This window comes from Meleagris gallopavo, chromosome 2 (genome assembly GCF_000146605.3).
Source record: "Meleagris gallopavo isolate NT-WF06-2002-E0010 breed Aviagen turkey brand Nicholas breeding stock chromosome 2, Turkey_5.1, whole genome shotgun sequence".
NCBI classification, from domain to species: domain Eukaryota; kingdom Metazoa; phylum Chordata; class Aves; order Galliformes; family Phasianidae; genus Meleagris; species Meleagris gallopavo.
In genome coordinates this window covers 49,720,500-49,731,430 of record NC_015012.2, presented here as the reverse complement: position 1 = coordinate 49,731,430, position 10,931 = coordinate 49,720,500, and the positions used below count along the sequence as shown (strand labels likewise).

At 38.5% G+C, this 10,931-nt stretch overlaps 1 long non-coding RNA gene across 1 annotated transcript; it reads right to left on the bottom strand.

The window, feature by feature from the left end:
* Positions 1-306: 306 nt before the first annotated feature.
* On the bottom strand, positions 307-8,747 carry LOC116216335. Its single transcript, XR_004158905.1, has 3 exons — positions 8,418-8,747; positions 8,190-8,272; positions 307-6,782 (listed from the first exon to the last, which is right to left on the bottom strand). It is a non-coding gene; the product is annotated as an uncharacterized LOC116216335 (long non-coding RNA).
* Between the last annotated feature and the right edge of the window lie 2,184 nt (positions 8,748-10,931).

The window sequence follows — 10,931 nt, the reverse complement described above, 5'->3', positions numbered from 1 at the left end:
GGCTTATGAAGATGATAAAGGAAATAGAGCATTTCTCCTACAACAAGAGGATGAGAGAGCTGGGGCCATTCAGCCTGGAGAAGAGGAGACTTGTGGGAGACCTGTATAAATACCTGAAGGGGGGGGGGAGGGGGTGCAGAGAGGACAGAGATGGGCTGGCCAGTGGTTCCCAGTGACAGGACAAGAACAATGGACAGCAACTGAAACACAGGGGGCTCCCTCAGAATATCAGGAAGCATTTCTGTGCTGTACAGGCAATGGAGTAGTGGCACAGGTTGCCCAGAGAGGCTATGGAATCTCCTCCTTGGAGATCTTAGAAGCCACCACGGTGCTGGGCACCCTGCTCTGGGTGTCCCTGCTTGAGCAAGGCTTGGGACCAGATGTACCCACAGGTCTCTTCCAACCTCAATAATTTCTTGATTCTTTGATTCAGTTCCTGTATCTACTATGTTTTAAGATCATTGGTTTAATTTTAGACTCATTTCCCATTTGTGGACCATGTTATGTATTTTATAGTCAACATGACAGAGGCTTGTGAAGTTTAATTGAAAGTATTGGTAGGGATGTTCTCCAGTGGTAAATAGTTCTAAGTGAAAAATATCTGTCACTGCAGATAGACACTTGCCATTGCAGGGACATTGCATGAACACAGGGAAAAATATTTGTACCTCAGAGATTTTAGTAACAACGCTCACACAGCTTGTGCAGAGCACATGCTACCACAGAATTGAATGTAGAAGTTGGAAAGGGTTATTTAGCCAGTATTTTAAGTTCATTTTCTCAAAAGATATAGTAAAAATTTAAAAATTAAATTACATTTTAAGAAGCGTTTCCATATATCCTTTGAATGCAAGGTGGATTCAAAGAAAAAACCCCTTGGAGATCTGTCCAGTATAGGGATAGAGTTGCAATTGCTTGCCCAGAAGTTTTACACTGTCATTATTAGAAAACCACTCACACTATCACAATAGATATTAGTATTGTTATTTTCAATAACAGCTAAGTCCATACAGTTTCCTATTCTGCATAAGTACTCTGTACAGATGCTGATGTTTAATGGTTCAGTACAAATAATAAAGCATGAATGAATCCCTGAACTTGGCAGCAAAAGAAAAATTATAATAGGGCTTTTTTTCCTCTTGGTTTGGCCAAAGCACTAACTACAGTTTAAAGCTCAGCTGTAGAATCTGAGAAATAAGACTGTTAATTAAGAAAAGGAGCACTACAATACTATGTGACAAATGATTGTTTGGGTGACAGATACTCCTCCCCAAAGGGCAGGAAGACATTGTCCCTCCAGTGTCTAATGCAATCCAGTCTTCTCTAGATTAACATAGCTATAGTTCTAAAATACACAGGTTTTAACAGCAAGAAAGGCATATGCTGTTCCTGCTCCTACACCTCTTGATCTTTCACCAGCCTAGCATGCAGTAAGTCTAAAACAGTTTCTGTCAGACTGCTCCTAAGTAAATGAGCCACAGCATAGACAGGAAAGGATTTAAATTGGCCCTGTCACTAAGGCCAGTGAATCACTTTACCATACCCTGGGCTGACTTGAGCCTCAGGAGAAGTTCTACTAACATCACACAACAGCTCCATCCACAAAAACTACAGTTTGTTACCTGCAGTGCCACTTGCTAAAAGCTCCCTTCAGTGGCCAGACAGCCTGTAAGGATAGGCAGCAGCAGGTAGGCAGTTGCTTTACCCCCAAGAAGTGTAGTAGTCACAATCCAGTAATTAAGAAGGAATTGCTTACCACTCTCTGAGGACCAGGACTCACCAGACGCTCCAAAGGAGGCAATCTCTGAGTAGAGATCCTTCCCTCCCTGCTACCAGCCCTTAAATGAGATTAGGGAGGGGTAGACCCTGGGTCCACCTCCTTCTGGTCATGCAGAATTGCTTCCACCTGTGCTCCCAGGGCTGGTAATGCCCCTTCACCAAGCACTCAATCACTGGTTCAGGCTGTGGCCTAATGGTTGCCACACACAGTTCCTTGCAGACCTAAAGATGAGGAACTCAGTATTACAAAATCATGTTCATGCCAGGTGATTTTATGGGAATGCAGAGAAAAATTATAAATACTATACCTTACAGAATTTAAAATATATTGTATTTGATTTGGAAGTGGACCTGGGTGTCATAAGAAGATGCAACTAAGATGGAGCTTTAGTATTCATATCAACAGGGCCAGAAGGGAGATTCACTGTTACCTCCACCTATCCTACTGCCTAGAGATAAATTCTATGCTATCATTTTCATAGCAACCAGTGTCTGCAGAAACTGCAAATACAAAGTGGGAAGTGCAAAGAAGAGTGGCAAAAAGCTATCTGAGTCATGAAAAACCTCAAGAAAGGGGAGAGAGGGAAAAAAGAAAAAGAAAACAACCAAAAAAGATTCACTTCCTTACTACCACCTATTTTAAAAATAAAAAATAAGAAATAATAATAGAATAGTCACATTGAAGGCTTCTGTTCTCCCAAATGTAAATGTAAAAGCAAGGGAAAACAAAGTAAAACAATACATTTGGAAGTCGCTGCTACAAGAAAACATTTACATTTGGCTATGTGGTTAAAGGTTAAAAAGGGGTGAACATTTATATAAACAGAAAGAAAATCCACAAGTAAACACAAGTATTACTAAAATTATGACATTTGGAGAAATCGTACCTTGAGATCTAAATCAACCTTTAGTTTAGAATGAAGCTTTCACAACCTGTTCACACAGGTCAGCAACTGCTACATTCCAAATCCAAAGCTGCTATTTGTATATGCGGAGGATTCCTATGAGTTTAGCTCATGCATAAGAATCTGCATGGAAAAAAAACAAAAAAACAAAACAAACAAAAAACCACATAGCTACAAAAATGTAAGTAAATCTAGAGATGCAGCTACACATGTTTTTGATGCCTGGCATCACTCCTTTAAGAGGACCTGGCAGCATATGAAGGCAAACTCAGGGCTAATTTCTTTGGGCAATCAAAATCCAAAGAAAATGGGAAATACTACAACATACCATTGATTCTGGTTCAGATTCGACAAGAAAGATCATTCATTTCCTTAATATCATTTTTCTGCATGTTTCGTGTTTTACAATGGATATTTCAACACAGTCTTTAAAGAGGTAGAAAAAAAAAGATTTCAGTATCATCTACTGAAAGATCAAAAAACAAGTAGAATTACTTTCTTTAAAACATGTTGATCTCTGGGATGAGTCAGCCACGATGTCAGATGCGTACTTACTTCAGCTACTCTAAACTGCTTATACAAAGTCAAAACAGAGGTTGTATCCCTTAGCTGCCTAAAAGCGTGTACAAAAGTTGTAACATAGCAAACACACTTCCTATATTTCCACTCCTCTAGCTACAAAGATAATGCACGTACAAATTGTATCACTGGAAGGTATTATCACTGGATTGAAATGAAGAGACCTGAAGAAGAAGCTGTGTGGTTCTCCTTTTGAACTCGACTCTCCAAATTCCTCTGTGCTCCCTCTATCAGCAGCCCAGTCTGGATTTGACTAAAAACTTACTACCAAGCCCCCATTTTTACATTCTCTTGCATCTCGCATACACCTAATGACAGTCAGCTTCTCAAAGAAACCAAATAGCCACAAGCACGACAAAAATAATTTACTTTCAGAAAATACAGTATTTATTATATTCCAAATTCTATGCTATGTTCTTTTAAAAAGCTGAGTGAGTTTCCCCCACATGCTCCAAATGAGGGAGGGAGATTTTCCTTCTCTGAGATGCTCCAAACTGGGCTGGAAGAGAGGAAGGTGAGAGAGCACAGGGTGTATTTCCCATCAGAGCCATAGCAAGAAGCTCACAGCTCAGGTAAGGAACAGAGCAAGTACTAAAATTCTTGTGAGGCTTTTGCTGTCATGTAGACATGAGAGGGGTCACTGTAACTCAGAAAGATGCTGAATTAAGTGGAACCAAGGACTCGCATGCAGGGGCACAACAGGCAGAAGCAGAGATCCTTCCAACTCCTTTCTACCTTCCTTGATCATCATTCCTGAGATCTCCCTAGTTACAACCACAATGATTTTATTCTAATAAAACCTGGCTTTCTGATCTCAAGAGAAAAATTCTCCTGAGGTTCAGGTCAGCTTCAATTCCTGTCATACTTTATTAAGTACTTTTCACAACAGTATGAAGCCTACTTTTTTAAACGGGATTATCGCATATATCTCAGTTTCTCAGATTTACAAGTTAGTAATTGAAAATATTAGCATTAATGTTTGCTTAGGAAGGAGTACAGGAAGTGAGTTTGAACTTCAGCCTTCTTTGCAAAATCCTGTCTCTCCCTGAGACCTAAACACGTCATAATGAAACCCTGCGTTACCAACAGCCTTCCTTTCTGAGCAATTCCACTACTTCAGCATACATATTTGCAGAACCTGGGCTTTCAAATAAAGTATACTTACGAAATCATCTGGCATTTTCTATGATAGCTTGGTAGTCACAGCATATATGAAATGCCAGCCGAAGATGGAATTTATATATTTGCGCTTTGGCAGCACTTGGGAGGACTCCAGTTTTAGAGCAGAACCCCACAAGGGATGCAAATAATACTATTCCTACCACAAGTCTTCAGAAAATATGTGATTTATTCATATTCATGTTACTTCACAATTCAAGAAAAAATCCACCACAGATCCTGTAGAGAACAAGACAGGGAAGGAGAGCAGTTACTTTAATGATAAAGTATAGTTAATCTTGAGTTGTGTGGGAAAAAAAAGGTGAACTGATCAAGTTCTACAAGTACCTTTAAAAAATTTACAATTTACTGTTTTCTTTTGGGAAAGTTTGCCTTTATCAGTCCAACTACAGTTCTTTCTTTCCGATATCTCAGTATCATTAATTTAAAGGGGGGACTTGCATCATCATTCTTGAGTTACTTGACAGCTTACGGTTTTACCAGTGGGAGTTACACTACTCTCAGGGACATCTTATATAACGGTGCAGATGTCATGTTTCACCTGGCATAGCACATCTACAAACTTAAATGGACTCTTCTTAAAGCTCTGAAAATCAGCAGAGGTGCACCTTTCAAAGCTACACAGGCTCCTCCCTCTGAAAGTACTTCCAAAATGCAAACGACATAAACACTTTTTCTAAAAGCTGGACCATTAGACAACCTGTGATAAATACGTTAGAATATAAACATACTTCAAAGGTTCTCTGCAGGAGGTAGTGTAAGAAACTCCTAATTGAATGAGGAAAAGAATTCTAACTCATTGTTAGAAGTGACTCAACAAAGGAAAGCCTCTTCGAAATTTTGCCTGACAGATTTATAAGTCTGAAACCTAAGCTTTAAAATGTAGTAAGTCTTTATCACTCAGAAATCACAGGGTTATTTGTTTGGTATTGACCTGTTTTTGGCAGAGAGCATTGTTTATTTTTCACTCCTTAGTGGGTCCAGTATAAGACTATTTTTGGGTTTTGGGTACTCGACAGAACAAGTAACAAAAAGGCATCACTTCCCATTACGGATGTCATACTCACTGTTTAAATGAACCCTCACTTAAATTACTTTAATTTTCACTTCCTGCTACTGCTTAGTATTATGTTTCTCTCTGTCACAAAAGAAAGAGGCCTTTGCCACCTTTTTCTTTTTGCTTTTTGTTTTAAATTTCTCTTTGTGCATTCACCACCATATCAGCTCATTGCAAACAGAAACTGCACTCTAAAAATGCAGTACCACAAACTATAAATTTGAACAATTTGAACAGAACTCCCTCATAGCTCTACACTTGACTGTACTAGAACACACTGTTTCTGAAGACCTAACTTCCTACAATACTATAATGATGGCTTGGTGTCATCATTCCCATCTTCATGAGTAATCACATCATAATTTCTTTTTTTGATTATCCACAATTTTTACCCATTGTTTCATTACTAAAATTTTGGAACTGCATTAACCCAAAACAATTCCCCACAACCCTTGTAGAAACATTCCCTTTCAGTGATTACTATTATCTGACACTTAATCAGTTCTATATCCATTTAACATGTATTCTAGGGATAATATGAATGCTATACTTTAATTAACAATTAAACACTACTATATTACAGCTATTTTTGTCAAAGATTATTTAAAAGATCTATTTTCTAATAGAGCCACACAAGGTTACTCGTTACCTAGGTATTTCCAAGGCTGTAATAGGATCCCACCACACACATCCAATCTTTTTGCCTAGAACTGACACTTGCTAACTGATCTGTAGCTGCCTGGTTCATTAATCTTTTCTTAAAAAGAAGATATAGATGCCACAATAGTTTTCCAAGATTTATTCAAAATGAACATACAAGGCCAGAGGCCTCCTTCAGCCAACTTCTTTAGAAACTGCAGATTCAAATTCCTTAATCATCCTCCATTTGAAGTATTTTGGTTTTTTTTCAAAGCAAACAGGGTTTAACTTCTTCAGAGAAGAATGACTTCAGAAGTAATGAGTGATTGGTTTTTTGAAGTAATACTTTCCACTTTTTCTAAGATCTACAGAATTCATGAGACTGATTGTTACCAATCAACAAGATAAACAGTAACTTCCAAATTAAAGCATAAGTGATCATTACCACACTTGATGTTCATGACCTTCAATTCACAACAGGTTAACTCTTCATGATTTTATGTTCAGTCAAGGTCTGGCCATGGACCACTGGATCTTAGTTGTAGTGAAGGTATGCTGGAGAATGATGAAAGACTTGGTCCGATGATCAAGATGCAATCTCCTTCCCCTATGGCTCTTACCATGTTAGAGGAAGACAAGGGGGCCTACAGGGAAGAAAAAGATTCTGAGTTTGTACAGAAATGGAACAACTTTTTGCCATTTCCCCAGGCAACTGTTGGCTCAGGGTATTGTTAACATCCTAGCAACAGCTCCAATAGCTCACAAAGCACATAGCAGGATCTTCCTCACTTTGTTTGCTTATCTTGCCACACATTAATCTTTCTTTCTTTTATTTGCGACTTCAAAATTAGAAACTCAACATTAGAGAACTGTGATACTGACAAACCTGTCAGATTATAGAGAAACCTGCCCAGGTTATAGAGCAGCAGATTTGTAGAGACCAGTTTCATAGAACCATAGAATAACTCAGGTTGGAAAAGACCTTAAAGATCATCGAGTCCAACTACAACTAACCATACTACCCTAACTAACAACTCCCAGATAAATAATGTCCCTGAACACCACATCCAAACAGTTTTCAAACACATCCAGGGATGGTGACTCAACCATCTTCCTGTGCTTAACAACCCTTTCAATAAAGAAGTTTTTCCTGATATCCAACCTAAGCTTGCCCTGGCATAACTTGAGGCCATTTCCCCTCGTCCTGTCACCTGTGAGAAAAGACCAACCCCGCTCTCACTGTAAGCACCTTTCAGATATTGGAAGAGAGCAATAAGGTCTCCTCAATGAGACCTTAATAATCCCCAATAATAATTAGTAATCCCCTTAATAATCCCTAATAAGTTTTAATAATTTGTTTCTAATAAGTTAGAACAACAAGCCTCGTTGTTCTAACACACACACACAAGGTACACTCTTCAAATCTTAAAAAAGTGTACACTACTATTGGGAAATAAAAAATTTACTGGAAATTTTAGGGGAAAAAAAAAAAAGAAACAACAAAAGCAAAAAAAGGATCCCTATAGAAATACAGCAACCAGAATCTTAATATAATCCATATAAACCCAGGCAGTGCATGCAAGAGGAATGAATGACATAAGGAGCAAAGACAATCAGTTCAAAAACATGTGAAAGGTCAAAAGTGCAGATAAAGCCCACATTTTACCAGAGTCAAATCAAAGTAAAAATCAAACTAGGTATTTTTATTATTACAAAATACTGACTTTCTGATTACTTTCCCACTGTACATGCTGGTATGGCAGCTTCTAACTTAACAAAATGACAAGAGAACACTGAGCTTGACCTCTATTCAGGAACACTTTCTTACAAGCAAGGAAAGAGCATAACAACAACAGCCTGACTTATCAAACCTGTCTCAACAGATGACAGTCAGATAGGGTATGTAATGCAAGCAATACAATCAGTTGAAATTGGAATTTTTTTCCAATAATGGAAAAAAGATGGACAAAATACCATCCAGAAAAAATAAGTAACATGCAATGAATACTCATGCGAACTAACAGCAATCTGAAGAACAAAGTAAAACTAACCAGCTGGAGCACAGAGCGCCAACCTGCACGATCCATAAGGTTGTTTGGGAACTTATAACTGAGACTTCTACAGCTCTCACTATCTGAAAACAAAACACAGACACATACACAAATAACAAACAAACAAACACCAAGGCAAATACTCATGGGCTGTGAAGTCTAAGGTCACAATGCATCAAACAACTGCAAGACAACAGCAAAATACAAAGAAATTAAAACTATGCTCACTTTAACTTTGTTTCTACTCCGTTTCACCAGCAGCTGTTGCTCAGTAGCTCCTTCTACATTACAGCAGGCAGCTCTGATTCTGAAAAACAAGGCAGGAACACCTTTGCTTAAAAGCGACAGCCAAGCTGAGAGCTGTTCTTTGTTTCTAGAGTTCTATGTTCTACAGATTCAGAAAAAAAAGTGGACCTAAGCTTGTTCAAGTTACTATTTACATGTGAAGAGCAAAGAATATGCAGCAGAGCATAATCTTTTTTATCTGAAAGAAAAATGTGGTTTTTTTTAAATGCCAGGTTGTCCCTTTGATATTCGATTGCTAAGAAGCAATGTATTTTGACTAGTATAATCTAAATGTTATTTACAAAATCCACACAATTCAATAGCAATGCTGATTATATGCGTATGTACTGCATCACAAACGGAATTTTTTCCCAGTAGCAGTTTTGCATGGGACATGAGATGATATTTACACAGGAAAAGCCTTCTGCCAGATAAAGCTCCTTAACTCATCACATAAAATCATCTGCCTGTTCTCCTGGAGGTTAAACATTTAGGACAACAAAGCAGCAGGTTTGTTTTGTGGATAAGTGAATAAATCATATGGTTTAGTGGCTTGTGGTACCAATGGCAGTGGGAGGATGGTTGGACTAGGTGATCTTGTAGGTCCTTTCCAACCTTGTGATTCTATGATCCTATGATTTAGCCAGGTGCTGACTTCTCATTAATCAAATTACTCGTAAATATAGTTTACCATAGCACTATTAAAGTTAGAAACATTTACTTCTACAAGTCAATGAGTACCACAAAGAGATAAAACTAGAAAGAAATTACAATTTTGCTGTTAGACTACCACTTGGAAAGCAAAACTTTTAAATTTAAGATTTGTAACACAGATCTGGTGTAACACTGCTCTCTTGTGGTTAAACTCATGCAGTTCAGCCACAGAGCGTCACTTCCATCAATTATTTTCAAAAACTCCAAGTGTATGTTATTCTAAGATATTTGTTTGTGGTTAGAAGTTTACCATAGCCAGCACCAATTCCATCCCTGAACACTGTGCCACCTATTTGTTGCCTAAAAAGGGCAAATTTAGGCAGCCAGTTTTGATTCTCTGACCCACTGAAGTTAAATGCCTCAATTCACCTTAAGGAGGTGTGAATGCTTCTATTCCAACATCAATCAAAAAGAAAGCCTGAACACTTCTACTCACACACACACAAAGGCTGTTCCAAAAGTAATGCCTCCTATACAGAATGACACCTGACATGGAAGTGTTTATGAAGCAAATGCGTGTCACTGAATTCCTCCACGTGGAAAAAAGTGGCACCCACTGACTTTCACTGATGCTTGCTGAACGTTTAGGGAGACCAAACAGTGGATGTGAGTACAGTGAGGCTGAGTGTTTCTGCAGTGGTGACAGCAACATAGAAGATAAGCCACATTCTAGACAGCCACAATTTTTAGCAGCGTGACATGCAGGGTCTTGTTCATTGCTGGGAAAAATGCATAGCTAGAAGTGGTGACTATGTTGAAAAATAGTGTTTTGTAGCAGAGAATTTGCTCTATCAAATCACGTTATTGTGCTCTTTGTTGTAGTTGCCAGGGAAATAAATAGGAGGCATTACTTTCAGAACAATCTACTTAAATAAACTGCACGTATAGCCCTCTTCAGCATTTCAGGCAAATAGTCTGAATAAATAAAAAAAAGGATTACAAACATAGCTGGGATGAAAGTACCAAACTGTTTTTCTTTCAACAAGCAAAATAAATCAAATTCCCACTGCAGGAGGAAAGATCCTGCTGATATAATCATTGGGAAAAATAATGAATATCAAAAGAATGGTCTTTTGAGTATTACAATTAGTTGCCAGAACTACTTCTCTAAATAAATAAATCTGTGGAAACTACTGTCTGGGACAATCAAAAATGTCTTTGAGCTGAACAGCTAGATAAGAGCCAGCTAAAATTAAGTTGAGATATTGCAAATCAAAATCATTATGTATTTTAGGTGCTTTCATGTAGATTTGAACGATTGCTGGTGCGATTCAAAGAGGTTTCTGAATGTGTTGATGGTAACTACCTCTTCCAAGTGGTAGAGGAACCCACAAGAAAAGGTGCTGGGCTGGAGCTTGTCTTCACCAGCAAGCAGGCACTGTTGAGTAATGCGAAGCTCGAGGGCAGCTTTGGCTGCAGTGACCACAAAATGATGGAGTTCAAGATCCTTAGGGTGTCAAAGAAGGTGTGCAGCCAGCTCACTACTCTGGACTTCAAGAGAGCAGAATTCAAACTTTTCAGGGAACTGCATGGCAGGGCAACCTGGGATAAAGCCCTGGAGAGAAGAGAGGCCCAAGATAGCTCATCAGTATTCAAAGATCATCTCCTCCAAGCCCAGAAGCATACTAAGAAAAAAGGAAAGCAGGCAAGAATGCCAGAAGGCCTCAGTGGATCAACAGGGAACTCCTTCCTGGACTTACTAAAGCACAAAAAGAAAGTCTGTACAGAATGGAAGCAGGAATG